Genomic DNA, 17,221 nt, shown 5'->3' with positions numbered 1-17,221 from the left:
AAACCAAATCCATCTATCTGTTGTCTACAAGAAATGTATTGTAGCTTTAATGATCGGCACCAGCTTAGAGTAAAAGGATGGACAAAATTACTCCAAATAAATGAGATCAGGAAACAAGGAAGGGTCACTATCCTAGTGTCTGACAAAGAAGACTTCAACTTCAAACTGGTCAGAAGAGAAAAAGAGTGCCTTTCATTCCAATTATGGAACAGTCCAACAAGAAAATGTTACTATCCTAAACATATATATTCCAAACTCTGGGACACTCAATTTCATTACAAAAAAAAATCTACTACTGAATTCTAAGACATGAACTAATATCAATCAGATAATAGGAGGTGATTTCAACACTCCACTTTTTCCAATAGACAGGTCATCTAGACAAAAGATAAACAGAGAAACATCAGAATGAATTAACATAATGCATCAATGGACTTAACAGGTATCCACAGAATATTGCATACAAACATCAAGGTTACACATTCTCCTCGGCAACACATGGGAGCTTTTCTAAAATACACCACATCCTGGAACACAAAACAAATCAATACAAATTTTATTTTTTTTATTTTTTAAATTTTTCTTTATTAGGAAATTTTCTACTCACTCCACATGCTATCCACAGACCCCCCCTCCTCCCACCCCTCAGCCCTCCTTCCCAAGCCACCCTGCATCCCCATATCCCCCAAACTGAGGTCTCCCATGGGGAGTCAGCAGAGCCCAGCACACTAAGCCTAGACAGGTCCAAGCCCCTCCCCACTGCACCAAGGCTGTGCAAGGTGTCATACCACAGGCACCAGATTCCAGAAGCCTGCTCATAGACCAGGGACAGATCCTGATCCCCCTGCCTGGGGGCCCCCCAAACAATTCGAGCCAAACAACCGTCTTCTGTATCCAGAGGGCCTAGTCCAGTCCCATGGGGGCTCCACAGCCACCAGTCCACAGTTCATGGGCTTCCACTAGTGTGGCCAGTCATCTCTGCATGTCCTCCCATCATGATCTTGATGTCCCTCACCTGCAGTATCTCTCCTCTCTCTCATCAAATTTTAAAAGATTGAAATCGGACTCCAGGAGCTCCTCCTGAGGCCTGGCAGAGGATCTCTGCATCCGCTTCCATCAGTTATTGGATGAGAGTTCCAGCACGACTGTTAGGGTGTTTGGCCATCTGATCACCAGACTAGGTCAGATCAGGCTTTCTCTAGACCATTGCCAGCAGTCTACAGAGGATGTATCATTGTGGATTTCTGGGGACCTCTCCAGGACTCTGCCTATTCCTGTTCTCATGTGGTCATCATTTATCATGGTCTGTTATTCCTTGTTCTCCCTTTCTGTTCTTGATCCACCTGGGATCTCCTGCTCCCCTGAGCTTTCTTTCCCTCAAACCTTGCCCTTCATTACTCTCACTGTCATCCAGGTTGTTCATGTAGATCTCATCCATTTCTCTGTCATTGGGTGATCCCTGTGTCTTTCTTAGGGTCCTGTTTTTTAGGTAGCCTCCCTGGAGTTGTGTAGCAGAATAGTCATCTTTGTTTTACATCTAGTATCCTCCTATGAGTGAGTACATACCATGTTTGTCCTTCTGAATCTGGGTTACCTCACTCAGGATGATTTTTTCTAGATCCATCCATTTGCCTGCAAACCTCATGATGTCATTGTTTTTCTCTGCTGAGTAGTACTCCAGTATGTATATGTACCATTTTTTCTTTATCCATTCTTCAGTTGAAGGACATCTAGGTTGTTTCCAGGTTCTGGGTATTACAAACAATGCTGATATGAACATAGCTGAGAAAATGCCCTTGTGGTATGATTGAGCATTCCTTGGGTATATGCCCACGAGTGCTATAGTCTTGGGGGAAATGGATTCCCAGTTTTCTAAGGAAGCACCATATTGATTTTCAAAGTGGCTGTACAAGCTTGCATTCCCACCAGCAGTGGAGGAGAGTTCCCCTTGCTCCACATCCTCTCCAGCATAAGCTGTCTTCTGTGTTTTTGATCTTAGCCATTCTGGCAGGTGTAAGGTGGTATCTCAGAGTCATTTTGATTTGTATTTCCCAGACAATTAGCGATGCTGAGCAATTCCTTAAATGTCTATCAGCCATTGAGCTTCCTCTGTTGAGAATTCTGTTTAATTCTATAGCCCATTTCTTAATTGGACTGTTGGGCATTTTGATGTCTAATTTCTTGAGTTCTTTATAGAGCACTGGCTGCTCTTGTAGAAGACCCTGGTTTGATTCCCAGCACCTATATGGCAGCCTATAGCTATCTGTAAGTCCTGTTCCAGGGGATCTAACACCCTCTTCTGGGCTCCAAGGGCACATGGTGTGAGTACATACAGCCAGGCAAATACTCATATACATTTATTTTTAAAAAAGGATCTGTTTCCACCCTCTCAGCAGGCTGTGGGACAGAGTGAGTGTCATCCATCAACAAACAGATGGGGGGCAAGCTGACACCCTGAGTGGTGTTGCCCAAGGTCCCCAGACAAGAAAAAAAAATAACTGAAAAATGAGAAAAAAATATTGAAATCACTCCTTGTATTCTGTGTGACCACAATGCAATAAAATTTAAAATTGACAGCAAACCAATCTCTAGTAAATAGAAGAACTCATGTGGTAGTTTGTATGTAATTGGCCCCCATAAGTTCGTATGGAATGGAACTATTTATTAGGAGGTATGGCATTGCTGGAGTAGGTGGCCTTGTTGGAGGAAGTGTGTCACTATGGGGGTGGGCTTTGAGGTCTCCTATACTCAAACTATACCCAATGCCACAGACCACTTCCTGTTGCCTGTGGGGCAAGATGTAAGAACTTTCAGTTTCTTCTCCAGTACCATGTCTGCCTGTATGCCACCATTTCCGACCATGATGATAAGGGACTAAATCTTTGAACTGTAAGCCACCCCAATTAAATGTTTTTCTGTTACAAGAGTTGCTGTCATCATGGTGTCTCTTCATAGCAATAGAAACCCTAACTAAGGTACTCTTGGACAATAAACAACTCAATACTGAATGGTGAGTGGTTCAAAAAAAGAAATCAAGAAAGAAACCTAATATTTTTTATTGAAATAGATTAGCTTCACTTTCTCTCCTCCTTTTCCTCTGAGCTACCCTTCCTGGAATTTCTCTTGTATCCCCCTAGTTGCAAGTTAGTAGCCTCCTTTTCTTTGATTATTATTGTTGCGTGCACATGCGTGCACATGCGCTCGCACAAACACACACACACACACACACACACACACACACACACACACACAAAACTTAATGAGTCCATTTTTGTTGTTTTTGTGTATATGGTTTCAGAGCTGACCACTCTGCATGGAACCACCAAGAAGGGGGCTCATCTCTGGAAGAGACCAATTCTCCTTTTTGCAAGTTGTCTGCAGTTCTTTGTCTAGGGGTGGAACCCTATAAAAACTTCCCCCTTCCATGTTAACATATCCATTGATGCTGCCATTATCTTGATCTTATTGATAGAATAAATTTCTAGCAGAGACCATTTCATAGCATACTGCCAGCTATTCTGCCTCTGACGATCTTTTTGACCCCTCTTCCTGAGAAGTTCCCTGAATCACATATGCAGAAGATTGGGTATCGATATATCTGTTGGGGCTCCACATAATCTGTTGATCTCTACATTGTGTCTGGTTGTGGTTCTCTGTGACAGCCTCCATTTACTCTAAAGAGCACTTTCTTTGATAAGTAGTAGTAGCTATGTTTATTTCACTAGTCCTCAGAAATTGGTTGTTTCCAATACCAGGAATTATTTTCCTCTTGTTGAGGGGTCCTTAAGCCCAATTAGAGATGTTGGTTGCCTCCGACATGAGTGCCATGGATATCTTATCATGTTAATAAGTGCTGTGGTCCATAAGTGTTGCATCTGGATAGAACTGTTTAATCGCTTCTCTCCCTTGCATCTTGCATAGTATCTTCTGGAACCATAGAAGCTAGACCACAAAAGAGAGTTCAGATCCAACTAGAATCATCTGACTCCTGTGTCCTAAGTATGCAGTGTCTTCAGCAATAGGGGCTCACCCTCGACCCATGAGAGGCAACCAGTGGCAACAGTGACAATCTATCTTTTGAGGTTGTTGTTTTGAGAGGCATCATTTGAAAGAAGTTTTGACTGCAGCTCTATCTGAAAAATGGAAAAGCTCTGGTACATAAGGGAGAAGGCTCAGCAAGTGTAGGAGGGACTCAGCTGCTCAGACCCATCTCATTCCTCAGGTGGCCAGTTCGAAGCTCAATCCTGCATCTGTGTGGGCTTGCTGTAAAGAAACTCTCCCCTCATACCGAACTCCCCCCAGGAAACGCAGCCCTGCACAACACTCACTCTCCAATTTTCCTGGTGAAATGAATGAAAGAACCTTTGGGGGAAGAGAGTGATTTCTTTTTAGCTCCATTTGTTTACTTTTCCATAAACTCCCAAGATGGCTTACATGTTAGCTGTTAATCACACCATCTGTTCAAACAGTGCTTCAGTAAATGATTCGATTCATACTTTTCCTCTAAAAGAATCTTTCTAAGGACAATGTTTATGTCTCTGTTATCCTTCATTTGGCAGTGTAGCGTGAGATGAGCTATTTTAACTTTGCTGTCATTGTAAACACATATTGAATTTCCCGTTTCTTCACTGCACAGAAAACAGGACAACTTCTCTGCATTCATTCCACTTGTCTCCAGGCTTGGGTGGGGGGGGGGTGGGAGTGTAACCAGGCAGAGATTCTATTTCAAAAAGTAAAAAAGATGAAGGCAAAGAGTTCCAGACAATATGTCCCCTGAAATCTTTAATTTTGTGATGAGTAAGTTCCAGCTGCATGAGACTGCTCAAGGCCAGGCAAAGAGAACAGAGTGTCCTTGGTGTTTGGAAAGGAGCAGCTATGCTGACAGGCCTGGCTATTTTAACCTAACTTGTCACCTTGGACGTAATGCTGTGACTGTGATGTCATGTGTGGGAATGAGCCTAGGTCTCTCAGCGAGTCAAGTCTAGGGCTTGGATGGAAATAAATGGAGCTTTTAGGTGACAGGGAGTAGGAGAGTAAGGATGAACTTAGCATTTCAAGCTGCTCTGAAGATGTGTGGAGGGCTTGCCTTCATGGCAGAATCTGGGTAAGTTCAGCCAAGAGGACAGCTATATCCAAATGCTAGTCCAGGCTTATGACATTTGCCTCTGTTCACCAAGTCCTCCAGCTCCGTGAAAGGTGCTGCATTCTACAGTCATGTAGTAGAGAGCCATGGATGAGCCTGTGGAGGAGGGCATGAAGGAGTGACTCATTCTCCATGTCCTCTCTTTTCTGTTTGTTCTAGTTTTATTTGTTTAAGTTGTATTTCGTTCTTTGAGAACTTCATACATGTATACAGTGAATTCTGGTTATATCTATTCTGCTTCCCTCCAACTCCTCCCAGTTCCCCTCCCAAGTTCGTGTCCTCTTTTTATATCTATATCTCTCAGTCAGTGGTGTCTATATGTGCATGATTTGGGGGCCTTCCACTGGACCATACATACACAACCTACCAGGGGTCTCTTCCATAAAGATAACTGAGTCTACTTACCCCAGCATCTTTCAACAGCAAAAGCTCCACAGCTAGGCATGGGGCTCATGAGCTCCTCCCTCATCTCTCCTGAGGTTTTAACTGGCTTGATCTTGTGCACTTCTTCGACAAGCCACCAGGTCTTCTGTGAGTTCCTGGGGGCAATGGCCCTGCCATGTCCAGAAGATACTGTCTTGCAGCCAGAACTCCCCAACTTCTGGTTCCCATGATTTTCCTTTCTGCCCCTTCTTTCATGGTGGTCTCAGAGCCACATGGGCAGGGTACAATATAAATGTCCCACTTAGGGATAAACATTTCCAAAGCTACTCACTCTCTATACCAGATGTGATTCTTCTTGCAGTAGATGGCAATTAACACAGGGAACAACAATTTGTCTGTGTGTCCAGAAAAAAGACTGTGGGATACTTATCCCTAAGTGGGCACCTATATCATAACCCTCCCACCAAGATTCATGGATCATCATGGAATAGGGCACACAAAGCCTTGTGAGAGCCAGAAGAAGTGTATGACTACAACAAAATGGTGTTTTCTAGACACAAGAAGGTAGATGCACAAAATCACAGCATGTGAAGGGGGAGATAGGTATGAAGCCCCACTCCTAACCAAGGAGCTATGGGTAACAGCTTCTAAGGAAGGGAGGGAGAGAAGGAGAGAGAGAGAGAGAGAGAGAGAGAGAGAGAGAGAGAGAGAGAGAGAGAGAGAGAGAGTTTTCATTAAGGATGTGACTCCTAATTGTTCAACTATGTTTCATTTGGAAGGCCACACATCTAAGAGTACTTGGACATCACAAACTGGACTCCATGAGCTGTAAAAACGGAGAAGACATTTGGTGGATAAGGAGGTGGGAGTGGGTCTGAGGAGAGTTTGGAGAGGGGTTTGTGAACATGATCAAAATATATTGTATTAAATTCTCAAAGAATAAATACTATTATTATTATTGTTGTTGTTGTTGTTGTTAAAAAATGAAATTCCTCTGGTGATGGTTGAGAGCTGCAGTAATCTGTGTTTACAATGCAATTTACTACTGTATCTGTTTATCAAAATAATAGCTATAGGTCCCTTCCTGGGCTTATGACCTCCCCAGCTACATGATATTTTATTTCATTTTTTTCTGTTTAGATTTTACTTTGTTTTTCCTGCATGTACGTATGTGCACATGTGCATGCCTGGTACCTGAAAAAAAGTCAAAAGAGGGCATTTGATCCCTTGGAACTGACGTTATGGGTGATTGTGAAGCACCATGTGGGTGCTGGGATCTAAACCCAGGTCCTCTGCAACAGCAGCAAGGCTCTGAATCTCTGAGCCATCTCTTCAGTACTCCAGGTAATTTTTCAGGGTCCAAGGTCTCACTATGTCACTATGTAGCTCAGGCTGGCCTGCAACTTGGAATACCATCCAGGATGGTCTCCAACTTAAAATCTGTGTGCTTTGTCTTCATGAGTGGGATCATGAATGTGCACCACCATGCCTGGCTTCTTCAGACCTCCCAAGATATGGACTCAACTGATGTACTTACCCTAAATTTTACGTACCTATCCATACAAGGACAGTACTTTCCCCATAAACACCCTATTCTTATCAAGTCTGTGTGTAGGATTAGTGTAGTGTCTATAGGATGCATGTAGGTAATCCTCAGCTAGCAGTGTGTCTCCAATACTGGAAACTTAGGAAGAATGAGTTTCATCTAAGTGTGAGTCTTCTTTCATCCTTGTTTTAAATCTCTGGTCCTAGAGTCAGTTTCTTTTTTCCCTCAGTGTGTAGATACCAACTTCACAAATGCATTTCCTCTCATCTTTACCAACTAGGACTGCTTTACTTTCTTCCTGGTGTGTATCAGTGTCAGTTCTCCTGTTTCTGTTCCAAAACAGTCTAAAAGTGTCCCAATAGTCTAGAGGGGTCATCATCTTGTTGATAACACAAAAATCATAACATAATCTTATTGGTAACATAGTACAGTAGTCTTCCTATGATGATGCTCAATGAAATTCATGAGCAGAAAGTAGAAAGCACAATGGACCCCTCAAAAAAAATAACACTGATATCAGAGCATGAAAAACTAATCCCAGAAAATTGCTTGGCCTGCCTCATTTATGATATCATTCACAATTAAGAAATAACATAGTACTTGGTAGGCTTCTTTGGATTTTAGAAAGAGCAAAACGGATACTTCAGTGTCCCCATATCAAACCATTTACCAAATAATTAATGTATAATGTCACCCTTTTTGAGTAGGGCCATAGCATTAAAACTCTTGTTTTCTAATGATCATATATATGGCCATATTAGAAAAATGCTGTTTTCATTCTTATTGTATAAGCAATGTATATTGACTTTAATCAGTATTTAAATATCATGAATCTTTATATCATAATATTCAGCTTATGTGGCATTAGAAGAAGAATAAGCAACAGTTGGGTCTTTGTCTTCTCTTCTAGGAAAGGTATTAGTGCATTTTCTGTTATTCATGGGCTAGTGATATCTTCTTAGTTCAAACCATAGCCTTGTTGTCTTTATTTGGATATTTGGAGTTGTCAGACTTTTGCTTTGCTGAGATAAGATACCTGACAGAAACAACTTAAGGGGGAATTACTTGCTCTGTTTCATGGCTTCTCATGATTTAGTGCATCACACGCTGGTTTTATGTTTCTGAGTCTGTAGTGAGGCAGTACAGCCTGGCAAAAATGTTCACATAATGGCAGCCAAGAAGCACAGAAGAATGCTAACAAGAAGGAGCCATGACAAGCTGTAGCCCTTAAGGACATGCCCCTAGTGACATATTTCCTGTAAATAGACCCTGCTTCTTAATTTTAATGTCCTCTTAATAATTCCATCATATTATGTGTCCATTCATTAGGTCACAGTCCTCATTATGTAATTATATCTGGAAATGACATCACAGACACTGCCAGAAGTTTACTAATCTCTTGAATGTCCCTCTATACTATCAGATTGGTGATTAAGATTAACCATCACATAAAGTATGATTTAAGGAGATATCTATGCCTGCAGATTGACTAGAGGTGGCCTTAGGGTTGTTAATTGTCTATGCCAACTTGGCTGGACTAAGGGCTACTTCAAGAGCTGGTGTTGGAATTCCTGGCCACTCCCCCATCTACATGACTACACAAGCGCTGTTCAGATGTTTAGTCATCCCAGGGCTTTATGTCCTACGTAATCTGTGCACTGCATGGTCATGTAATTTGCAAACAGTGTGATCATACAATCTATGCACATGCATGGTGTAGCTCCTTAAACCCATATGCACATAAAAAGGAGATCACAGACTCTTCCCTCTTCTTATTCTCCTCCCCCCCCCACATGTCTTCCACAGGCCTGATCACATTCTCTTCTGTCCCTCCCTTTCTCTAAAAAAAATTCTGATAGTGGGTTTTGTCATGCCTGTGGTTTTTCACGCACAGTGACAGCACCACTTAATGAATAAAATGGTGCCACTACATAAAACTAACAGCTGGTAAATTGGGTAAAACATCATTTGGGGGCATACCTGTGAGTATGTTTCCAGAAGCAGTTGACATTCAAATTGAAAGAGTACGCCGTCACTACCATGGGCAGGTATGGTCAGATCATTTCAGGTTCTAAATAGATAAAAAATGTAGAGGATTTGCCATTGTTTCCATGGCTTTTGGCCTAGGACACCAATTTCCTTCTGCCTCTAAACAGTAGAGCTCCTGGTTATTGGGCCTTTGTATTAGCAAACCTTGGACTAGGAGTTAGTTACAACATAGGCTGTCTTATTTCTCAAGCCTCTGAACATAGACTGAAATGAACCACCAACTTTTCTGTTGGCCTCCATAATCCCATGAATCAACCACTTCTTACATATCTACATATATAGTTGCATATATAGAAGTATATAAGTAGATCTCTACCTAAGTCTTCTCAGATGAACCTGCATATGCTCTATTAATTCCAGTTCTCTGAAGAGCCCTGCCTAAGAACAGTCAGAAAGAAGAAAAAGGCCCTGCAGCTACTTGAGCTGTGCTATCTCTTCTGCCACGTAACTCTTACAAAGCAGCAAATTCAAGTCTGTTGGAAGAGTCAAAGTGTCTAAGGAGAATGAAAATGCTTTATGTAGTGGCAATCCTAATTGAAGAAATATTGGTCAAACTACCAGGGTTTTTAATCAAGGCATATCCTTCTTTGTCAACAACTATTGATTAGCAAAGAAACTTCTCCTGTGCCCTAGTCAAAACTGAAAACAAGAATGAGAAAATAGGGCTGGAGAGATGACTCAGAGGTCAAGAGCACTGGATGCTCTTGCAGAGGTCCTGAGTTCAATTCTCAGCAACCACACTGTGGCTTACAAGCATATAAAATGAGAGCTCATGCATTCTTCTGGCATGCCGGCATACATGAAGACAGAACAGTGTATACATAATAAATAAATAAAAGTAAAAAAGAAGAATGTGAAATTACTGAGATGAGCATGGTGACACTCACCTATAATCTCAATATAAAAAGATCATTCTTTCAAAGTCATCCCCAGCTAAATAGCAAGTTCAAGGCCAGTCTGGGCTGCATGAGAGCCTGTCTCAGGAAACAAAAGAAATACTATAACACAAATCTTAAGAGGTCTTATTTAAAAAAAAAAAAAGCCCAGAGCCAGATATTGTGGTGAAAGCTGAGAGATCAGAGGAATACAACAATCCAGCCACAAGTTCTTACTGCTAAGAAATCCTCAGCCCTAGAGAGCTACTTCCTGTATACTCATGCCTATATACCTTTCTGTGCCCTGCCATCTCACTCCCTCTCTCTGCCCAGCTACATCACTTCCTCTTTCTGCCCAGATCTATCACTTCCTGTCTGTCTGTATAGACCTCCAGACCTCTATAGTAACTAGTGCTGGGATTAAAGGCGTGTGCCACCCTGCTTGGCTCTGTTCCCAGTGTTGCCTTGAAAATCCGGATGAATCTCTGCCTACTGAATACTAGGATTAAAGGCATGTGCTACCACTGCCTGGCCTCTATGTTTAATATAGTGGCTGGCTTTTTCCTCAGATACACAGGCAAGCTTTATTTGTTAGAGCACAAATCAAATATCACCACAAAATACTAAATAACTAATTAACCCAAAGTTCTCAGCAGGAAATAGTTATTGTTAACCTACCAAATCCTCAAATTGGATCCATGTACCAATATTCTATTACAAAATAAAAATGATACATAAGAACAGAACTGAATAGGTATAGAAGACATTAATTATGTAAGATAACACAAAGTCCCATTGTGCAACCCCTTTGGCAGATAATCGTTTTATAATTGTTTTTGAGTTTTTATTAGCATGTGTCATATTTATATAGCAATATGTTCTGTTATGACATTCTCACATATGTATATAGTGTTTTGACAAAATAAACACACACACACACACACACACACACACACACACACACACACACCCCTATTACCCTCTCTTGCCCCTCTCTAGGAAAAGAGATACTCTAGATTGACGCTTCTCCTCCTTTTGGCTATCAGACTATTGAAAGAATGGATGCCAAAGAATTACTATTTCCCAGGCATCTCATGGTGGGAAAGGGAAAGGCTGAAGCTCTGGTATCAGAGAAGGAACTTGCCTTCCAGAAACAGACTACATATAGTTTCAGTGCCAACTGAACATACTCATGGTTTCTGACATTTGTTTCATCGTTTTCTATAGTTGATGTGTGTGAGTGTTTTACCTGCAAGAATATTTGTGTACCACATACATGCAGTGCCCACAGAGGCCAGCAAAGGGCATTGGATCCCCTGGGACTGGCGTTACAACCAATTGTGAGCTGCCTTGTAGGTATTGTTAACTGAACCCAAGTCCTCTAAAAGAGCAACAAGTGTTCCTAACCACTGAGCCGTCTCTGTCTCTCGGGCCCTTTCATCCTTTCTGAAACATTGTGTCACCGCCAGAGAAAAGACAGGGGAAGTAGAAGTACTTCTTTCTACAGTCTGATCAAACTATACATAATCCCATTTTCCTTTGCTACTTTGTCTCTTCCTTTTAGGGAATAGTGGTGTGGCCAAGAACTACAGGTGTGCCTCTAATATGAGCAGATTGATTATATTTCTTTTTTTCTTTATTATTATTTATTATTTATTATTATATATTATTATTCCCCCCAGCCCCTTGATTATATTTCTTTGACCATATGAGTGGCTTAAACTACCAGTGCCCTAAAAAACACAGTACATTACAAATGTTTGTGTGCTGGTTATTTTCGTTCTTGTTGTGTTTGGAATCCTGAGACCATTTTCATGTGGTGATGCTGAAATGGAGGAAGTGAGGTCTTCACTCCAAAGCCTGTCAGGCAACAGAGTATTAGTGGGGGTTTCCGAAACCAGCTGAGATAGTCCAAACCAGAAGAATCACTCAGGCAGCTTTTTGAAAAATAATAATATTGTTTTAAGACAGAAAAGGGAAACTATTTTGTACAACTCTGTGCATAGAAACTTGAGGTTTTTAATTAATTTTTAGGTCAATTAAACTTTCCCAGTGCACCTCATTAGAGACGAAAAATAGAGTAGGTCAATCGCAAAGGAAAATGTAAAAGTTTAGATAAAGATGTCCCTCCATGAAATGGTACCATGCTGGGTTTTGTGGAGAATGCCTATAGGCCAAGCTTACATGGAAGGCTGAGGCAGGAGGATTTCTTATGTCTTCGAGTTTGACACTAGTCTGGGCAGCCTCATGTGATTTCACTTGTGAAAGAAAGCAAAGGACACTAGACTAATGACATCTGCACAAAACCTTCCAATACTGTTCTGACAAAAGTCAGACAATTTCATAGTTTGCAGATTCATTTTATGAATGTATCCAAAGATCATTTCACCAGCAATGTTTAGGAATAGCAGAACTCATGCATTGCATTTAATTCTGATGTCTTTTTTTTCCCTTCTTTAATTTGAAACACTTCCTCAGCCTTTGTTTTTTATGACCCTCAGTTACTTCTAGGATCTCCTTTCTGCACTGGAGTTCATATATTGTTACCTGATGATTACATGCGGCTGTCTCTTTTCCTCTGGTCATTTTGTTTCTCTTGCTCATTGCAAAACATTAGGACATGCATGGCTCAGTTTTGTTTCAATAGTAACAATGCCAACATTGAACACTTGGTTAAGGTACCATAGTCCCAGTTACCCACCATTCCTTCCTTCCTGATATAATTTTTCCTTTGCATGCTATGTATGAATATTTCATCAAGAAGCATGTTGGGACTGCATACATATTTTATATTTTATTTTTTAAGAGACGTCTCCATCAAATAATCCAAACATAATAATTTCATTGTACTAAGCATGATGGACTTTTTTCCTTACTTTTCTTTTTTTTTTCTTTGTTTGTTTTTGTTTTTGAGACAGGGTTCCTCCATGTAGTTCTGGCTGTCCTAGAACTCACTCTGTAGACCAGGCTGGCCTCGACCTTACAGAGATCCACCTGTCTCTGCCTCCCAAATGCTGACTGGAATTAAAGGCCTATGCCACCACACCTGGCTTTTTATGATCTCTATAATTCTGAATGCACAGGAGCTGTTTTGTATAATGTTGCTCAGTTTAGGTTTGTCTGACATTTCCTCATGATTTTCAGCTATGCTTATTTTGGAACTATCACAGAAATCATTAGTTCCCAGAGCATCATATCAAGAGGCAAAAATGACAGTGTGTCCCATTGCTATTAATTTTATGATTACTTTTGTTATGACTGGGCTGCTGTTTTTTTCTACTGTGAAGTAAACTTCTTTCCTTTGTATATAGAGCAGGTATGTTTTGGAAGATAACTCGGCAAGTATGTAATTAATTGCCTAATTATTGAAGTTATTCTTAGCTTTAGTATCCATTGTTCATTTTCATTCTTGCTTAATTTGGTTGTTGCGAAGAGGACTAAACTGTCACTTTCTAACTCCATTATCCCTTCTCTGTCCTTTGTTCAAAAGCCACAGTAAGGAACAGATTTTTCTCTTTTACAATAATTTATTTCAGCATAATGGATTCTTGCTCTTGAATGTGTTATGATCCATGACTACCATAATTTAGACTGATACTCAACTTGTACCTGATTTAGTTAATTGCACACCCTCTGTCCCTTACCTTGACTCTTGCTCAGTTCACATTTTCCACAGAACATCATGTTCTGAGTTCATCATGTACTTTCCCAGTTTGGGCTCCGAGGTCAGTCATTTCTTTGAAGAATTAATTCTTTTTAGTGGAAAATGGCCTTTTCTAGCTAAGAGCTCAGTATTCAGTGTATTCACCATGTCTACAGTGAAACTGCTTTTAGCTGCTCTGAATGATCAGGACTAGGAAATAAATGTACGCACAGCAATGCATGCCCTGTCCATGTAGACCTATACACATGAACACTCAAACCTATTACTCGTTCAGGCCTTCCATCTATCATCATGCTCTTCACTTGTTCATACTAATGCCTACAATTCTAGTCTACCAAACAGTTCTTTACAGTAACTTATGCTTTTTACATTTGATTACCCTTTAAAGATAGAAAAGACCCCAGTGCTTTGAGCCTCTGGAATATGAAAACAAGTAAGGAGTGGATTTTTAATTAATGCTTCCTGAAGCAATAGTCTCTTTGATTTTACCCATTGCAGACTTCTTTCCTCTATAAATTTATGATAATTTATTTGTATTATTATTCTCTTTGGATATACTTAAATATCAACATGCATGTACATATTTATGTGCTGCTTTTCTGTCATCCATTTGGGTTGTGGGAATGATCGCTTCATGTCTGTCACCCTAGAACTGGAAAGGCTTAGGCAAGAGTATTGTTAGAGTTCAAGTCCTCTGTGGGCACTAGATAGTAAGTTTGAGACCAGCTTGGGCTACCTTGTCTTGAAAAAACAAAAGTACTCTGTGTTGTTCTGAGTCAGTGGGTTGGTGATGCCTTGTTACCTTAATAAAAGCAAACTTACACAGGAGTGTTCTTTTAGTTTCTTTACTATCATAGCTTTGTCAGGGGTGAGAATTTCATCGACCATCGACAGAACTTAGCTTTCCTTTCCTCCTTCAAAAGCAATGGCTGTGTTTTTGCCAGATCAACCAACAGACCCATGTTAATTTAGTCCATTTGTAGATCAAGGGCGCCCTCTACTGTTTGCTTTTCAGCATAATTCTACTTCTCATTTTTGAAAAATGATATGGGCCAGTGGTCATATTATGGATTGTACTTTCCTGCTTTATTTTGTTTTGCTTTGCTCTTTTGAAGCCCTGAATTTCCCCCTTTTGCTTGATATCTTTTTTTACTACCCAGTCTTCACAGGAAAATTACTCACTTTTTTTTTTTTAACCAGAAGTAATGACCTTTGAAGTCTTACCCTAAATCAGGGGTTCATTTTAATTTCTTCCTTGTAGTAAATATTGACTATTCTAGGATATTTCATTATTGTCACACTTCCCACAGTCTTTCTGTTTTGTCCACAATTTTTGAAATGTTTTATAATTATATACTTATATAGAATATGTAGTCATCTATTCATCATGACTTTCTCTTATTCCTCTCTCACTTCTGCTGGACCCCTCTTTCCCAATCATTATGCCCCTACCTTCATGTCATGCACGTGTGTGTGTGTGTGTGTGTGTGTGTGTGTGTGTGTGTGTGTGTGTGTGTGTGAGAGAGAGAGAGAGAGAGAGAGAGAGAGAGAGAGAGAGAGAAAGAGAGAGGTCTTACAATTAGCCTTAGTTTGTCTGACAATTATTTTATATTTATTTTTGGCATTCAGTTAGGCCCCATCTTCTATCTCCATACTATTTTATCCAGATATCCCTTGCTCTCTGGGATGAGGCGCCAGGAGTACTTGACATACTTGGGATTTGTCAAAATTCCTACTTACAGTTAAGTAATGTGACATTTGGACTTTGTGTTCATTCTAGCTCAGCTGTGGCTGCTGATTTTCGTCATCTGAGTTCCTCATGCCAGTTCCTTGGAGTAAGAATTGTACCAACTGAGACTCTTCTGCTGCATCTGCATGCAGGATGAGCTTTTCTAGCTGCTCATGGTTTCAAGTCAGTTCTCTGTCTGCTGCTTGTTACTCCAGTCTTTCCTCCAACCATTCTCTTGGTGCTCTGTAATGAAGAAAAGTGGGAGAAGCCTTTGCAAAAGATGATTGCTTTTCCAATTACAGATTTTAAACTGATAAGAACAGATACTACGCTTGATCTTAGCCAAAAGGAAAGTTTGTATACTTTCTACTTCTTAGTAAAGCTGTGGATGTGGGTTTCTGTGTATTTATTTGCATCCCTCCTGCTAGAATTTGGAGCGGGGATTATGAGAGATTCAATTTCTGGCACTCTCATTTCCTTGGATACGTACACACAACTCATTCTGCAAAAATATATAACATCAATTCAAAGGACAGAGCCAAACAAAAAACTCACACAACTAAGTCAAATCACAATCCAACCTATTCCAGCTTGGTGACAAACATCTGTAATAACTGAATTCCAGAGCTGGAGACAGGAGGACAGGAGTTTAAGGTAATCCTGAGCTACATAGTGAGTTCCAGGACAGCATGGAACATGGGAGATCTCGTTTCACATTAAAAAATAAAAAAATGAAGGACTTTAGATCCAACTCAATGTTGACAGAAAGAGTTAAATCAATGTTACTTTTTTAGCACAATAAAATTATCTCATGATAACTCATTCACTTATTGTTGAAGGAACATGAAGGGCTTCAAGTTTAGGAAATTCATTAAAATGAATGTTTCATATAAATCGAGTTTAACAGATACTTGTAATCCTCATCATGAATGGAAAACAAAAAATAGCTTGATATGTGTCACATTCATTTAAATAAATAATGGTCCTTAACGTATTCCATAATTCCTGTTAGTATCTGAATGTTAGAGTCAGCATCTAAGTTGATACCTTCCTAATGCTGCCACCCTTTAATACAGGTCCGCATGTTGTAGTGACCCCCAACCATGAAATTATTTTCATTGCTACTTTGTAACTGTAATTTTGTCACTGTTATGAATAGCAATGTAAATCTTTTTGGAGACAGAAGTTTGCCAAAGCTGTTACTGCTCACAGGTTGAGGACCACTGCTTTAAAGCCTTGAGATAATATATAAAGATTAAGTAGGGCTTATCCCTGGGATGCTAGAATGATTTATCTTTTTCTTGGCTTTATTTAGGCATAATTGGGGAACAAAAACTGTATATGTTTAAGATACACAAATTGTTGCTTTGGTATCTATACGCAGTTTGAAATAATTGTCATGACAGAGGTAATTATTATTATATTTTCCCTCTTGTATAATTAGCATGTTCTTTTACATTTTGTGGGGACAGCACTATGTATCTCTGTGCTTATCAAATACATTTGTGTGTGTGTATATATATATATATATATAACTGTATATTGTGTTGTAACTGATATATACTATATATTATTATATAATACATTATTGTTAGCTCTGGTAATAATGTTCAACACTGGATCTCCAGAATTAGTCATCTCAAATACCTGAAACTTGATTTAACATTGGAAGTTTTGTCAATATAATTGACCATATTAGTAGAATAAACTAGACAAACGGGTTTGTTTTCCTTAACAAACACAGGAAAAAGCATTTGCCAAAAGTTGCCATTTATTGCCCAAGTCAAACTCTCATTAACTTCACAATGGAAAATCTGAACCTCCCCCCAAT

The 17,221-nt window shown here is 40.0% G+C and overlaps 1 pseudogene; it reads right to left on the bottom strand.

Moving 5' to 3' along the window:
- Positions 1-15,603: 15,603 nt before the first annotated feature.
- Positions 15,604-15,751, bottom strand: LOC118574948 (annotated as a pseudogene).
- Positions 15,752-17,221: the final 1,470 nt, after the last annotated feature.

This window comes from Onychomys torridus, chromosome X, assembly GCF_903995425.1.
Source record: "Onychomys torridus chromosome X, mOncTor1.1, whole genome shotgun sequence".
Taxonomy (NCBI): Eukaryota; Metazoa; Chordata; class Mammalia; order Rodentia; family Cricetidae; genus Onychomys; species Onychomys torridus.
The sequence above is the reverse complement of the archived record's forward strand: the minus strand, read 5'-3'. Positions and strand labels throughout refer to the sequence as shown.